This window comes from Megalobrama amblycephala, linkage group LG2 (genome assembly GCF_018812025.1).
Source record: "Megalobrama amblycephala isolate DHTTF-2021 linkage group LG2, ASM1881202v1, whole genome shotgun sequence".
NCBI lineage: Eukaryota > Metazoa > Chordata > Actinopteri > Cypriniformes > Xenocyprididae > Megalobrama > Megalobrama amblycephala.
Window position 1 is genome coordinate 35,459,509 of NC_063045.1, and position 16,326 is coordinate 35,475,834.

Genomic DNA, 16,326 nt, shown 5'->3' on the forward strand with positions numbered 1-16,326 from the left:
GGCACTTGGCCTATGGCCGAATCACAGCCGTGCTGATATAAAGCCATATCGCATGGCTACTCATGAGATAGGCTATTGCTCATTTATTTTAATAATTTAAAATATCTATTCACCAAAACAATGTTTTGATATTTTTGTAGGTTACCTTTTACCTTTTTATCTTGGTCATTAATTTTGTTTTACATAATTGTTTTACTGTTTAAATTTTGCTGAATATATTATGCTATTTAAGACGAATTGATTGCCATTATTGGGCATAAGTGTGTTAAAATTAACCGTATATGATTAGGCTATAAAATTAATAGCTTGTTTTCTAGGTATTTGTTATTGAATATTTATAATAAAGTAATGTAATGATTACAACCCCAAAATCGACGAGGATATGTTAATTTCTAATTAAAGCAGTTTTTGCATCCATATTCCGTGTATTGGCTCATCTCATCTCCCAGATCCAACGTCATTTGAACAGACCAATGAAACGTCTCCACTGGCAGGCTGAAAACAAGTTCCATGAAGAGGCTCGAAGAACATTGGCCCCTCGCAAATCTAGTGGGTTAGTCAGCTGAAGCAGCAGACAACTTTTTGCCAGGGTTGTGTTTATTTACACGAGCTGTACGGTCTCCAGAGCAAAGTTTCACTCCACAATTCAGCACTGGAGCTGTCCAGCTTCAGCGCCTTCAGCTCGCGCTTCACAACCAACGCTGTTCCCTCGGCTGCGGGATATTTGTTTGCCCGGGTTACACACAACAGTAGGCTGTGGTACAGTGACCGCCGCGATTACACACGCATAGCCTTCACTGACGAAAGCAACGCTTGAAATGACTGCTGTCAGCGCGTGAGAGGAGCAGAAGAAATCGAGTCCTAAGTACCGGAGCACCATCCAATTTCCTCCAGGTTAGTCTTAGTTCTTTTCTAACTATAGCTAGGCTACTAAGTAAATCAAGACTATTGTGATTTTCACAGTCTACATTTAACACCAATTAGCAAATCTTGCAGAACGTACATTGTATGCAACATAGAATAGTAACATGCATTCATAACAGGCTGGTTATAAACGCACCTAACTTACTGTTCATGGACGTAAATATCACGAGACGGATCATTCATGCATCAGTTTTGTGTGGGTGTAGAAACATACCCAGTGTATACCACCCGATCTAGGTCAGAGCTGTTAGACGGGTGTGGATGAGAGAGCCATGCATTATACTGCATCATTTTCCACTGTGAAATGTAAGATGAGGCTGTTTTTATAGCCAGACTTTACGCAATAACTTTTGCTACACGTTACATTTTTGCTGTACGGTAATGGATGCAGTGAAATTTCCTAAGATAACTTGAAGTGTATATTCTCCTTTGAGCAGCAGTGCAGAGGTAAGTTTTCTGGATCAATTGCAGTCTCTTTGTAAGACCCTTGTGCATCACCTCTGACGTCACAGTCCAGGAGAGTTATGTAGTCATTGAGGCGATGGACTGAGGAGCTTGCATTCAGAAATATTCTCAAAAGTCTCAAATTTAGGGAAGATCATATAGATCTTACAGAATTTTAATTGATAGTCAAACTGATCATTCATTCATTCATTCATTCATTCATTCTTAATGCTGTTTATTTGTTTTAGATAACAATATTTTTAATCATTAATATTAATAATTAGTAATGTTATTTTATATGTATTATATGAATAAATGTAATATAATTTAATAAATATTGTATGTAATATTATGTTAGAATTAAGGAGCAATGTTATGGTAGTACTACTTGCATAATAATAATAATAATAATAATAATAATAATAATAATAATAATAATAAATAACAATTATAATAATAATACTGATAATAATGCTAATATTAATTGGCATTATTATTCTTATTAATATCAATAAAATTAATAACAACAAAAGTAATTATTTGTATCATAATTGCCACCAATAATAATAGTTTATTATTGCTACTATTGATTGTTCACTCCTAAAAAAGAAAATTCACCCTTGTGTTGCTGAATTAATTTATTTCTTAAAAAAGAAAGAAAAAAAAGCAAAGTTTAAGAATGTATTTTTTTTTTCCATGTAGGGCTTTTTCAAATACAACTATATATATATATATATATATATATATATATGTAGTTCTGATGTCTGTTATCTGTCGTGACAATTGAACAGTTTAGGAAATGAATGTTAAGACTGTTTCAAAACATTGCGATTGAGAAAAACTGTAAAAATGTTTATCATCAATAATAATAGTTTTTTATTTGAACATAAAGTTGATTTAAACAGGGGGGTATTCCAGAAAGCAAGGTTAACTTACCGGTTAACCTGAACTTTCGGCTGATTACAAGATTACTCCTTGCTTACTCAAGGTATGCTGGTTCCAAAAACACGTCCTGGAGTAAGTTCAGCCAACCCAGAGTATGTTCATCGTCACCTATTTGGTGGTTGTGCAATAATTTTTCAATCTTTTAATTTAATAAGTAATCTTTAATCAATGACAATAATAATTGTATTGTTTGTTTGATGCTAATAATTTAATAAGATATAACATATGTTTTTATTATAAAAATTATAGCATAGAAAACAGAAAAAAAAAACAGATCCATGTGTGAAGACAATAAAATAAATACATATATTAGAATTGAATAAACATTTAAACATTACCGCTTTATAATAATGCTTTATATATATATATATATATATATATATATATATATATATATATATATATATATATATATATATATATATATATATATATATAACAATGATTTTTTTTTCATATAAGAAACTATATTATTGATAATAACATTAATGTTATCTAACGTTTGATATATTTAATTATATTCTATTTCTGGTCTTTCTAGTTATGTGTTTGCTATTAGTAATGGTTCAGTATTAACATTGGTTCACCTGATCTATTTGACATAAACACTGACATTAGCACTTCAAGACTGCCCTCCACCTTTTGGTTCTCTCCTGTCTACGCTTCTACCCACAATTCACCATGAGTGTCAGCTTTGGAACCCTGCAGACACTCTAGGTTCCCTCGTCTCTCTCACAGTGCTCATTGTCAAGTCCTCTCAGAAGATTGCCTGGCACAGACTCTGTGCCTGACAGCAACTGAATGCCAACGTGGGGGCTCCTCTCTCTAGAGGCATTTACATTCAAATTCCTCTACATTACGACGCCTCCATGCCCATAGGCCGGCGTGCGAGTGGAATTTCAACTCCCTATACTCATAGTTTGGACAGAGTACTTTACTTTTGGGCCACTGAGTGTCCAAGGTCAGGCATTATGGGATGAAATGGCATACAAGAGCATATATGCACTCATAATTTTGATAAGCCACACATTGCATAGATAGACGTGATTATGTGTTTTATCACTTTATTACTCATTAGCCTTTACAGAGAGCGTTGGCGATTTTGTTTTTGAATTTTGGCTGCTTTTTTTTTCGGTGGGTGTTTGTGATTCCGATCACTGGCAGAAGGTGGCCTTAGTGAACTCGTTAGCGTGATTAGTTCCAGGCCTTTGGGGATGGGATATTCACATCAATGGAAAGCATTCCCATGGAAAAAAGAATGCTTTGTCGCCGTCCTATTCAGAGAACGGTTCCCCACAGGAGCAGTGCATGAAAGGCAGGGATTGTTGGGATTCAAGTCAGCGACAACTTGACAGTGCGAAGCCGATTTGTGAAACATGGTATTACAATAATATTAAAGGGAAAAACAAAGGCTGTTGAACATGTAGGTGCAATGCATCTGAAACAGTGACATTCAGACAAACTGTGATGTTTTGCTACAGTAAACAATTGTAACTTCTGAAATTTTCGAAACCTTAAGTACTCATAATTTAAAGGGATAGTTCAACCAAAAATGTCTTAAGGGTTATTTCACCCAAAAATGAATGACAGAAAATTATGTCATTTATTATTCACCCTCATGTCGTTCCACACCAGTAAGTCCTTCATTCATCTTCAGAACACAAATTAAGATATTTTTGATGAAATCTGATGGCTCAGTGAGGCCTCCGTTGCCAGCAAGACAATTAACACTTTCAGATGCCCAGAAAGCTACTAAAGATGTATTTAAAACAGTTCATGTGACTACAGTGGTTCAACCTTAATATTATAGAGCGACGAGAATACTTTTTGTGTGCCAAAAAAACAACAACTAAATAACGACTTTTCAACAATATCTAGTGATGGCCAATTTTAAAACACTGCTTCATGAAGCTTCAAAGCTTTACGAATCTTTTGTTTCAAATCAGCGGTTGAGATTGCGTATCAAACTCACGTGAACTATTGAAATTTCAAAACACTTATGATGTAACGGAGCCTCGTTTACTGAAATCATGTGATTTTTGTGCACCGAACCACTGATTCGAAACAAAATATTCGTAAAGCTTTGAAGCAGTGTTTTGAAAACAGCCATCAATAGATATTGTTGAAAAGTCATTATTTTGTTTTTTGTTGGCACACAAAAAGTATTCTCATCGCTTTAAAACATTAAGGTTGAACCATTGTAGTCACATGAACTGTTTTAAATATGTTTTTGAAGCTTTCTGGGCATCTGATTAATTTTGATGTCTGATAATTGTTAATTATCTTGCTGGCAATAAAGGCCTCACTAAGCCATTGGATTTTATCAAAAATATTTTAATTTGTGTTCCGAAGATGAACAAAGGTCTTACATGTGTGTAATGACATGAGGGTGGGTAATTAATGACATTATTTTCATTTTTGGGGTAACCCTTTAAAGGTGCCCTAGATTCAAAAATTGAATTTACCTTGGCATAGTTAAATAACAAGAGTTCAGTACATGGAAAAGACATACAGTGAGTCTCAAACTCCATTGTTTCCTCCTTCTTATATAAATCTCATTTGTTTAAAAGACCTCCGAAGAACAGGCGAATCTCAAAATAACACCGACTGTTACGTAACAGTCGGGGTGTACGCCCCCAATATTTGCATATGCCAGCCCATGTTCCCAACATTATGAAAGGGATTATACGTCTGGATCTGTGCACAGCCGAATCATCAGACTAGATAAGCAAGCAAGGACAATAGCAAAAAATGGCAGATGGAGCGATAATAACTGACATGATCCATGATATCATGATATTTTTAGTGATATTTGTAAATTGTCTTTCTAAATGTTTCGTTAGCATGTTGCTAATGTACTGTTAAATGTGGTTAAAGTTACCATCATTTCTTACTGTATTCATGGAGACAAGAGCCGTCACATTTTCATTTTTAAACACTTGCAGTCTGTATAATGCATAAACAACTTCATTCTTTATAAATCTCTCCAACAGTGTGTAATGTTAGCTTTAGCCACAGAGCATATAGCCTCAAACTCATTCAAAATCAAATGTAAACATCCAAATAAACACTGTACTTACACGATTAGACATGCTGCATGATGAACACTTTGTAAAGATCCATTTTGAGGGTTATATTAGCTGTTTGAACTTTTTTTATGTTGTTTAAGGCAAGCGCAAGCTCCGTGGGCGGGGAGCGTCAGCATTTAAAGGGCCACACACCCTGAATCGGCTCATTTATAATGATGCCCCAAAATAGGCAGTTAAAAAAATTAATTAAAAAAAATCTATGGGGTATTTTGAGCTGAAACTTCACAGACACATTCAGGGGACACCTTAGACTTATATTACATCTTTTTAAAAAAAGTTCTAGGGCACCTTTAACTTAGTCACACTTGTGCTGCCATATGAATTTCTTTCTGCAAAAAGTAGATATTTTCAAGAATGTACATTGCAAGTTATTTTTTTCAATTGTTTGATGACTGGTGCTTCTGAATTCATTTATGGATCATGAGAGGACCCAGATCATCGAGATCTGGATTAGTCCGATTCATGAATGATTAATTCAGACTGTCTTTCTGAACCAAACTAAAAAGAACTAACTCTAAATAAATTTTTGTTCACAATCGGCATCTGTACTGCACTCGCTAACGTTTTGAAAAAATATTTAATTTGCAAGCTACTGATAAATAGCTAACAGTATTGAAACTCTTCTTTATTTATTTTTATATATTTTTTTATTGATCCTATTTGGTATATTGGAAAAAGATGTATAATGCCACTCAAATGTCTGTGCAGGGAGTCAGTTAATCTGTTTTCGAGCTGCTTCATTTAAATGAACTGATTCAATAAAATGAATCAAGTTTAATACATAAGAGACAAGGTGGATATTTTATTTGATCTTCTTTGATTATTTGCTCACTTTACAGATGAGTCATGTACGGACAGAGAGAGAGAGAAAGAGAGAGAGAGAGAGAGAGAGAAAGTATGCCAAAAAATGTAACTGAACACTTAGAAGAAGCAAGAGTTGCCTCCATATGAATTAAATGTAGCAACCATAGCCACTATTCTGCTTAACATCTGTGCAGACAGATGCCTCACACAGAATGATAATTAGACGCCAAGGTGTCCCCGGTGCCCTCACATAAATTGGCTATAAACTCCCATTCACAGCCCCACTTTATGAGATATGATTTCACACAGTACACGTATGTCAATATGATATTAAAAGCAATGTCAACATATTAAAAGCAAGATAATTACCAATCCTTCACAAGAAGAATGTAATTTAATTTAATTGTAAAGGATCTATCTATCTATCTATCTATCTATCTATCTATCTATCTATCTATCTATCTATCTATCTATCTATCTATCTGTCTGTCTGTCTTTCTGTCTTTCTGTCTGTCTGTCTGTCTGTCTGTCCGTCCGTCCGTCCGTCCGTCCGTCTATCCATCTGTCTCAGTCCATCTATCCACCTGTATGTCTAAACAAGTGAAGTTCCTAAACGTAATTTAGAGAGGAGTGAGCCCATCTAATCTTCCAATCAGCAGCCAGAGTATACAAGCAGCTGCTTACCTCTCTTCAGTCTCAGCTGTTCCAGCATCCCTCCACCTCCCCAAACTCCAGCTTCATCTCAGGTACCTTGCCCTATGCAATCATATCCTTTATTTATTCATCAGAGCTCGAGTTGAAGCTGCTTCATCGAGCCCCTCCTCAGTGGACAGCAAGCCAAATTAGCTAACCTAATACCCTAAAGATTATATGGGCAAACTAACTCGTTAAAAGTAAAACGTACTAACACGTCTCTTCTATGACATGTTTAGTATAGAATATATATATCAAAACACAATATATTTTTTTATTTGTTTATTACAGTTTTTCGCAATTGCATTTGGCACATTTTTTGAAACAGTCTTAACATTCATTCTCTAAACTGTAAGTTGAATTGTCATGACAGATAATATCAGAACTCTTTAGCATGTCTGAAAAATGTAGTTACTCACCCAAAACATTTAATTCAGGCTTCAAAACCCAGTTAAAGTCAGTGAATTGGCTAATGCCACCAAAATAAAAAGTGTTTTTGTTATCGCGTGAGCCACACTGGTCAAAATGTTTAGATGTTTTTTTCACCATGGAAATATTTGTTATATACAAATTTCATGTTTGTTCAACTTTTGTTTTGTTGACACTGACTACTTTCTATACTATACAAGACTCAGTTTTGTCTAGCTGAATGCTTGTGTATCACTCTGAGCATATGAGATACAGTATGTAAAAAAAGTCAATTATGCAGTACACAAAAAGAAAATGAAATGTTTTATTTTTGTAGAAACGTGTTACTTGTAAACTGAAAATTCACCGTTGCTTGTTCATTCTTACACATGCTATTTTGTCTTCCACAAATGCACCCACACATTCTCACGTGTCTTCTTATTGCTCTTCCACAACAAGCAACTGTGAATTTTCAGTTTTCATGTCAAAGCGCCAAAGCGATTGAGAAAAACTTTATTATATAGAAATACTCAACCAATTAAGTCAGTCCTGAAGTGTCACAAATCGCTGTTTAATTTCAGGACCATAATGTGAGTGTTGAGTCTGTGTCAAATGCCATGTAAAGAGAGACAGATATAGCAGAGCCCTTTACTTTTGTGAGTTTTCTCTTCATTTCTTTTTCTGTCGAGTCATCTAAATTTTTCAAGGAAGTCTAGCTGGTCTGTTAGTGAGCTGTGCTGGTGAGACAGCTGTTGCCCAAAACTATACCGCATCCTTCAAGCTTATGGGAAAGTTATTCCTCTCTTTTATTTCTGTGAGATTGCTGACTTTGTGCATCTTATAGCGCAGAAATGCATCTCCAAATCCAAACATTCTCAGGGACCACAAATTTATTTTCGGATTTATTTTTATTTAGCAATAAAAAATATTCAGTCTTGTATGAATTTCAGGTCAATGAATATCGTTTTTTTTGCCTGTGCAGGGATTTTAATAAAGAATAATTTATTTAATGTATTCCTTGAGGTGTTACAAACTACCTGTTTCTGTTTATAAGACCTTTTAAAACTATTAATGAGGTATTTTAAGCCATTAGGTGCTTTTAATTCTATCTATTTTTTTATTATTATTATGCAAACAGACAATATTTACAGATGAGAAATTAAATGCAAAATACAAATACAAAGACCAACAAAACATACATAACACCAGTAAGATTTGTGTGTGTGTGTGTGTGTGTGTGTATAACTGTAAGCGTAACTGGGTGTGGGAGTGGAAATATATGAATAAAGGATCATATAGGGAAGTACAACAGACATAACCAGAGTTAAAAAAAAAAAACGAATAAAAAAGAATATCAATAAAAAAAAAAGATTGACAATAATAATGATGATGATAATAATAGCATCACACAGAAAACTGAAGAATTGGGGATGAGGAGGGTGACAATAGCAATAGTAATTGTTTTCGAGCAATGTTCGTTAATAAGATTTTTGTGATAATAATAGCATAATATTCATTTTTTTTCTGTGATTAAAGTGGCATCCTTATAATAATAAGACGTTTTTAATGTTTATGAGGCTTATTCATTTTTATTGGGCTGCACATTTTTGGGGGGGCACAAGGAAATTCTGGGGGGGCAATGCCCCCCCTAGCCCCCCCTAGACCCGGCCCTGGTGTGGGAGTGGAAATATATGAATAAAGGATCATATAGGAAGACAACAGACATAACCAGAGTTTAAAAAAAAAAACAAATAAAAAAAAAAAAAGATAATAATAATGATGATGATAATAATAGCATCACACAGAAAACTAGTTGGGGAAGGAGGGTGACAATAGCAATGAATAGCAATAATAAGAATAATAATAATAATAATAATAATAATAATAATAGGAAGAGGACAAATAAAAATAATAATGGTAATATTGAATATTGACACAGCCATTAATAATAATAATGATAATAGTAGTAGTTGTAATAGCAATGATAATAATAATAATAATAATAATAATAATAATAATAGTAATAATATTAATAATGGTAATATTGATACAGCTATTAATGATAAGGTATTATAAAGCTGCCTCTGATCCCCCTCATGGCCATAGACCCCTGCCAGTGTCATGTTGCAAAGGGCTATTAAGGTGAGGTGAGGTGCTGCGGGGCCTAGGGTCCCAATTTAATTTTATCCCAATTTAGCTTTTAATTATATCTAGCCTGCATCAGCTATAGTAATGCACTATTTTCATTATAAAACACCTTAATATTCAGCAGATACATTTAAAATCTTAGGTATTGGATACAGGACAAACATTTAGGTCTATTTAATAAAATCCATTTGCTGAATCACATATGGAAGCCCATCTGTTACAGAAAAAGCACTTTCTCAGGTGTCAGTCATCGAGGGAAAAACCTCTATATTCAAATGAGACGTCGACCAATATGGGTTTTTCAATGGCTGATTCTCTAATTATTACATTTCATCCTCCCCAATCCTGAATAAGTGGTTACAGCTCTGTCAACTCACCACAAAATGGAACATTAGAAGATCTTTTATTTAAAATTCACAAGTGTGGTTCAGAATACAAATGGTGTCTTTTCCTTTCCATTTCTAGAGGCAAAATTCAGGCAAAGATTTAATAATCAGATTGTTTACTGGTCATTTTGCTTCCTAAAGCATTTTATTTCTATAATCTGATGTGATTTTGAGTGAAACAGTATATTTAAAAAAATATTTCACCCAAAAATGAAAATTATCCCATGATTTACTCACCCTCAAGCCATCCTCTGTGTACATGACTATCTTCTTTCTGACGAGCACAATCAGAGATATATTTAAAAATATTCTTAGTCCTCCAAATTATAATGGTTATGAATGATAAACCAAAAAAAAAAAAAAAAAATGCATCCATCTATTAAAAGAAAAAGAAAAAACAAGACTCCATGGAGTTAATAAAGGCCTTCTGAAGCGAATCAGCACACAACAACGCATAGTACGTCATGTCATTGTGTGCTACGTCATGGAAGTTAACGCTTTTTGGAAGTTAATGCCTACGGCTGTCGCGCCGGAAGCTCATTATTTTACTTTATAAAGTTTTAAATAAGGATACTTCTCTCACACAAGCACACTGATTCACTTCAGCAGGCCTTTATCAACCCCCTGGAGTCATATGGATTACGCTTTTTTTATGGATGGATGCATTTTTTTGGCTTCAAAATGTGGGCCCCCATTCACTACGATCATAAACCTTGGAGGACTAAGGATATTTTTAAATCTCCGATTGTGTTTGTCTGAAAGAAGATAGTCATATACACCTAGGATGGCTTGAGGGTGAGTTAATCATTGAATAATTTTTGGGTGAAATATCCCTTTAACAAGAAACAATCAAGGGTCAGACTTAATTTTTTATCCACTGGGAATTGATTGGATTGTGAAAAGTGGACGTGACATTGGTCAAAAAGGAAAGGTGTTTCAAATGTGGAGCAAATTATTACCTTTCTGATGATTCTGAAGGATTTTTTTTTTCTTTGAAATAACATGCACTTATGAAGCATGCATGATAATACCAGTAACATATATTAAAGAGATATTTTAGCATTATTTTTTTTATTTTTATTTTTTTACATTATAATACTTTGTATTAGAATACAAAGGTATATTAGCTTTGTATAGCTTTATTTTGATTTCTTGTCTGTTGTGTGACATACATTTCTGTTCATAATAATTTATTTTTAAGGCAAGGCAACTTTATTTTAAATTAAAGTCTTTACATAAGAAATAAACAAAATGTAATTGCCATTTGTAAATATTGTAAAAATCCTGTACCGAGTCTGGTCAATTATTTTCATTTTGTAATTCAGCAGTAATTGCTTCTCCTGCGTCTGAAAGCACCAGTCATCACTGAAATGAACATGTTATAATCTGTGCTGAGAGTTCGGATGCAGTGGGATTTCTAGCCAGAAATCATTTTCATAAGGATTTCACAAAGGGATTGACTAAGACATTATTACAGGGGCTCTGTAGCTCGAGAGATTCTCATCTTTTATTCTCCAAGAAGTGACCTGCAGTGACCTCTTTCTTCCTCTGCCTCCTGTCTCTGAGGACTCTTCATCTGTCACTGTATAGTCATAGAGTACATCTAAGTCACAGTTTTTGTTCTAGCCTCAGACCATTCATGCACTGATGCCGGCTGAAATCACCAGTTCCATGAACTGATTGCCTGGCTCCTTCTATGCAATATCCGCCCATCGGGGTGTGCAGGTCTGCCGGGAAACGAAATTGCATTTACACTTTCCCAGGCTGATACAATGAGTGCTTCTGAAAAGGAACATATTTTTTTCAGATGTATGCACCTAGGAGCGTCACCAAAAATAAGCTGTCATTGGTTTCGTTACATAAGCTGCCAAAGTAGGACCAGGTTTCATGCAGCAGGGTTGGGGAAAGTTACATTTAAAAGTAATGCATTACAATATTGCGTTACTCCCTAAAAAGTAACTAATTGTGTTACTTAGTTACTTTTTATGGAAAGTAATGCATTGTTACTTTTGTGGTATTTTTCTCACCTGGGCTGGACTTGCTTGTTTTTTTTTGTGTTTTTTTTTTATAATAATAATAAAAAAAAGTTCTATTTTGTCAAATGTAAAGGCCCTTTCACACCAAAAGTGAAATGAATAAGCCACCTTTCATTTATGCTGCCATTCTGTATTGCAGAAGAATAGGACACAAGAGAAGAAAGTTCACTCTTAGGTTGCGTTTAACTCTTAGACAACACTTGTAGACATAGACTTGCCAAATTCCCTAAGCACATGCCCATAATTATATGAATATGAACATTTAATATTTGTTTATATTTAATATTTTAACAGTCCAAGCATACATACAAGCGTTCATTCAATTTAAACATATTGCAAGGGTTCTGCCAGTAGTGGGCACCCATGCAACGTAAGCAATAATGTACATCTGAGTGAGCGAGATGGAGGGAAGTTAGCGAGGGAAGGGCACAAAAAATTGGACTTAAACGCAGTCTTGCTTCAGCAATAAAAAACAAAAAACAAAACAAAAATACAACAAACACAAATGTGATGTTCATCATCATGTTTAATAGTCATTTTTGCTTATTCGTATGGTTGAATTGGATCATCGAAGTTCAGCAGCCAAAACATTGGTTAATGTTAATAAAGTGAGATTAAATACAAAAAATTATATTTGTGTTATTTAAAGGATTAGTTCACTTTCAGATGAAAATTACCCCAAGATTTACTCACCCTCAGGTGTATATGACTTTCTTCTTTCTGATGAACACAATCAGAGTTATATTAATAAATATCCTGACGCATCCGAGCTTTATAATGGCAGTGAAAGAAAAATATCCATATTTAACAAATTATAAAGCAAAATATCTAGCTTTTGCCAGATCGCCTTCAGTATTCAACTTACAAAGAAAGTGTAACACCTCTTGCAGTTCAAAACGTTTACACTACGTCCTACGCCTTCCATATTCAACTTATGAAAAAAAGCGCAACTGATGCTTCAGAATGAGAAGCTGGCTGGAATGAGAGGTAGAGTTGTGTGTCATCAGCCTAGCAGTGATAGGAAAAAAATCTGAATGACAGATTATGACATGTAGATGGAGAAGAAAAGTGGTCTAAGCACTGAGCCCTGAGGCACCCACATAGCTAGATGTTGCGACTTAGACACCTCACCCCTCCGCGACATCCTGAAGGATCTATCTACCTGAGAGGTATACTTGAACCATTGGAGTGCGGTTCCTGAGATGCCCTTCATCAAGAGGGTTGACTGGATCTGGCCAGTCTCAGAGCTTCAATAACTGAGAACAGGGCAGTCTCAGTTGAGTGGCCGCTTTTGAAACCAGACTGGTTGTTGTCCAGGAGGTTGTTCTGTGTAGGAAAGGTAGAGATTTTTCTGAACACGACTTGTTCAAATCTTTTAGCAATGAATGGAAGAAGAGATACCGGTCTGTAGTTTTCTAAAAGTGCTGGATTTAGAGTGGGTTTCTTAAGTGGTGGGGTTATGGTAATTGAAAAATACTGACAAATACTGAATCAGTTTTGTGCAAGTGAGATGAGTACATGCATGTTCACATTTAGTCTAGAACGACAATGACCATCATGTTTACTCAGCGCACACAACGCCTCTGCACTTACTAATGATTTCACTCAGCATGGGGACAGGAGAGCTTTCAGTCAATAAATTGGAAAACAAAGTAACATTTGTTACTTATTTGAAAAAGTAACTCAGATATTTTGTTGTACGTTTTAAAGTAATGCATTACTTTACTACACTGTAAATCCTAATGCTCAAAATGCTTAATTGTTTTGAGTAGGACAAACTTAAATTTAACAAATTACTTCGGTTAAATTAACTGTTATGAGTATTTTCTTTAAAGTTCACAACACTGACATATTTTAAGTAAACTGAATTGTTTTATTGCTTTGAATTGTATGAACTCATTTCTTTTAATTTAGACGAACTTAAGTTTAACTGAAACTGGGCTGGGATTTCTATTTCCCAGCATGCTTTGCCAATGGCACTCGAAAGGGAGAGTAAATGCTAAAATTGAGTGTTATATAATTTGTGCAAAATTAATGGACAAGGGAGTAGTAGTAGTATGGAGTAGTAGATTTAGTGATTAATGTTTTGTTATGCTAATTTTGAAGAGTTTCTGTTAATGTGGGTTTTTAGAGAGTTACCATCATGGTGACAAGTGGCATATTCGGCTTGGTTTGAGAGCATGTAAGGTACATGTTTTAAGTTGCTGTACTCATTCAGTAAGTGTTCTTATACCATGCTATTATTAACATGTAAGCAAATTAGCAAGTTGGCATTTTCTGAATTTTCTTATTAGGGTTTACAGTGAAGTAAATAAGTCATTTGATTTGGAAGACCTCAAAATAAAAAAGTATTTTATGTTAATTGCTATTAAAGTGTACGAGTTAGCTAACTCAGTACTTCAAGTTAGGAGCAATTATCATGCATGAGTACTACAAACTCAAAACTTGATAGTTCTGCTTACTTAAAATTGGGAACATCATAACTCAAAAAATTTGATGTAACTGATTACCTCAGTTTTTTTTAGTTAGCCCAACTTATTCGGGTTTACAGTGTAGTTACTTGAAAAACGTAATCTGTTTACATAACTAGTGTTACTTGTAATGCATTACCTCCTTCACTATTTTTGTAACATTGTAACATTTTTGTAATATCAAAACATTGCTATTTTGGTAACATTTTTGAATGCACAGACTTTCAAAAATGCTCACATATGAAGAAGTCTGATTCTAGTCACTTTATTTAAATGGACCAATCCAAAATAAATCAGTTAACAAAGATTACTAAACAAAAACGTATAAATAAATGTATATATAATACATTTTTAAGTTTATAATAATTAAAATAATACTGATTAATTTGACTCTGATTCATTACATTTTCTCTGTTAGCAGCATACAATAATAAGATATTCAATAATCAATTTTACAATACAAATGTAAATAAATAAGCTAAATGCCAACTAAATTACTCTATTAGTTTTATTGGTATTTCATGTAAATAAATAAATAAATGCTGTTTAATTCTGTCACCTAATTTGGAATCTTGATTGTTTTCTGAATGGATGCCTGACTGTAATTTAGCCACTGAAAACAAAATTGTTTGTTTGACAAGATACAGTTTTAAAGTATCTTTCTCAACATGGGTAGATAGATTGCAGTTTTTCATGGACTTAAGAGAAAAATAATGTTATTCTTAGACAGTAATAAATGCTGTTTGTTGACAGCTTTGAAACTGTGCCTAAAAGATACACATAAATTAATTCAGTGACAAGACATTAAACCACACCTCCCTCAGCCAGCTGATGTGACATCTATCAGCCCGAGTGCCAGAACATACTGAGCTGTAACAGGGTAAAATACATCATAAAGCCAGGGGTAATTACTGCAAAATTCTCTCTGTCACTCCCAGGCCTTTGATGAGATGAGGTTCAGGAACGCCTCCTTGATTTCACTCATAATTAAAGTTCATTCTCTGTACGGTGCCTACAGGGACAACAGCGATATTACAGTGTGGCTTATTTAGGTGGGTACACAGAGATAAGAACGTGATGGGTCAAAGCTTGGGTTGATAGTTAAGAATAAACGGGAGAAGGAAATATCTATTGAAATTCACAAGCATGCTGAGCTTTGCGTTTAGAAGGTGAGAGAATGCCAGCTGAAGCAGTTTCACACCATTACCCTGATTAAAGGCTGAATAGAAGGAGCTAGCATTCAAGATTATGTGATGTCTGCTTTGGACAAGCTAAATCTTAGCTCAGTGTCCAACATAAGGATGGAAGGGACCAAGCAAAACACTTCAAATTCATTTTAGCACATTATTAATTTGGTTTGAGCAGGGTTCAACTTCAGAATTTGAGAATTGGCTTGCTTGCAATTACGTGTGAATTTGTGAATCCGCTCTTAATTGCAAAACAAGTAAAACCAGTGTGAATTTGAATTGAAGTGGACACACTGTCACAGAAGTGGTTGATTAAAGATGCGCACGACAATGAAGATTCATAGGAAGTCTTTTAATCAAACGAAAACACCACCAGGAGAATAAACTTCAACCAAAAACACCATTAAACAACATCAATGCAAGGCAAGGACTAGACAGAAACTGAGGGCTTATAGGAAACAGAGGAGCAAACGAGACTAATTAACAAGACGCAGCTGGTACAGTTGAACTAATAATGATGGTAACCATAGGAACAAAGGAACTGCAAAATACAAACTGAAAGTCCAAACACGTGACACACACCACACAGGAAGTTGAATTTGATTTTGGAAGAAAAGTCATTAAAGATTTTACATTATTATGCAAAAATTACAAATGCTGTTCTTTTGAACTTTCTACAAAGAATTCTGAAAAATAAATGTATCACGGTTTCCACAAAACTATTAAGCAGTAAAACTGTTTTCAGCATTGATAATAATGTTTCTTGAGCAGCAAATCAGCATATTAGAATG

At 34.4% G+C, this 16,326-nt stretch overlaps 1 protein-coding gene across 4 annotated transcripts in view; it reads left to right on the forward strand.

Moving 5' to 3' along the window:
• Positions 1-445: 445 nt before the first annotated feature.
• Positions 446-16,326, forward strand: part of phf24 (PHD finger protein 24) — a 49,914-nt gene continuing 34,033 nt past the window's right edge. For 2 of the 4 annotated variants that reach the window (XR_007182219.1, XM_048173336.1), the window contains exon 1: positions 446-894. The gene's annotated coding sequence lies outside the window, so the exon portion shown is untranslated. Of the gene's footprint in view, positions 895-917; positions 1,372-16,326 lie in introns of those variants that run through there. The other 2 variants (XM_048173357.1, XM_048173349.1) reach the window with 2 other exon arrangements.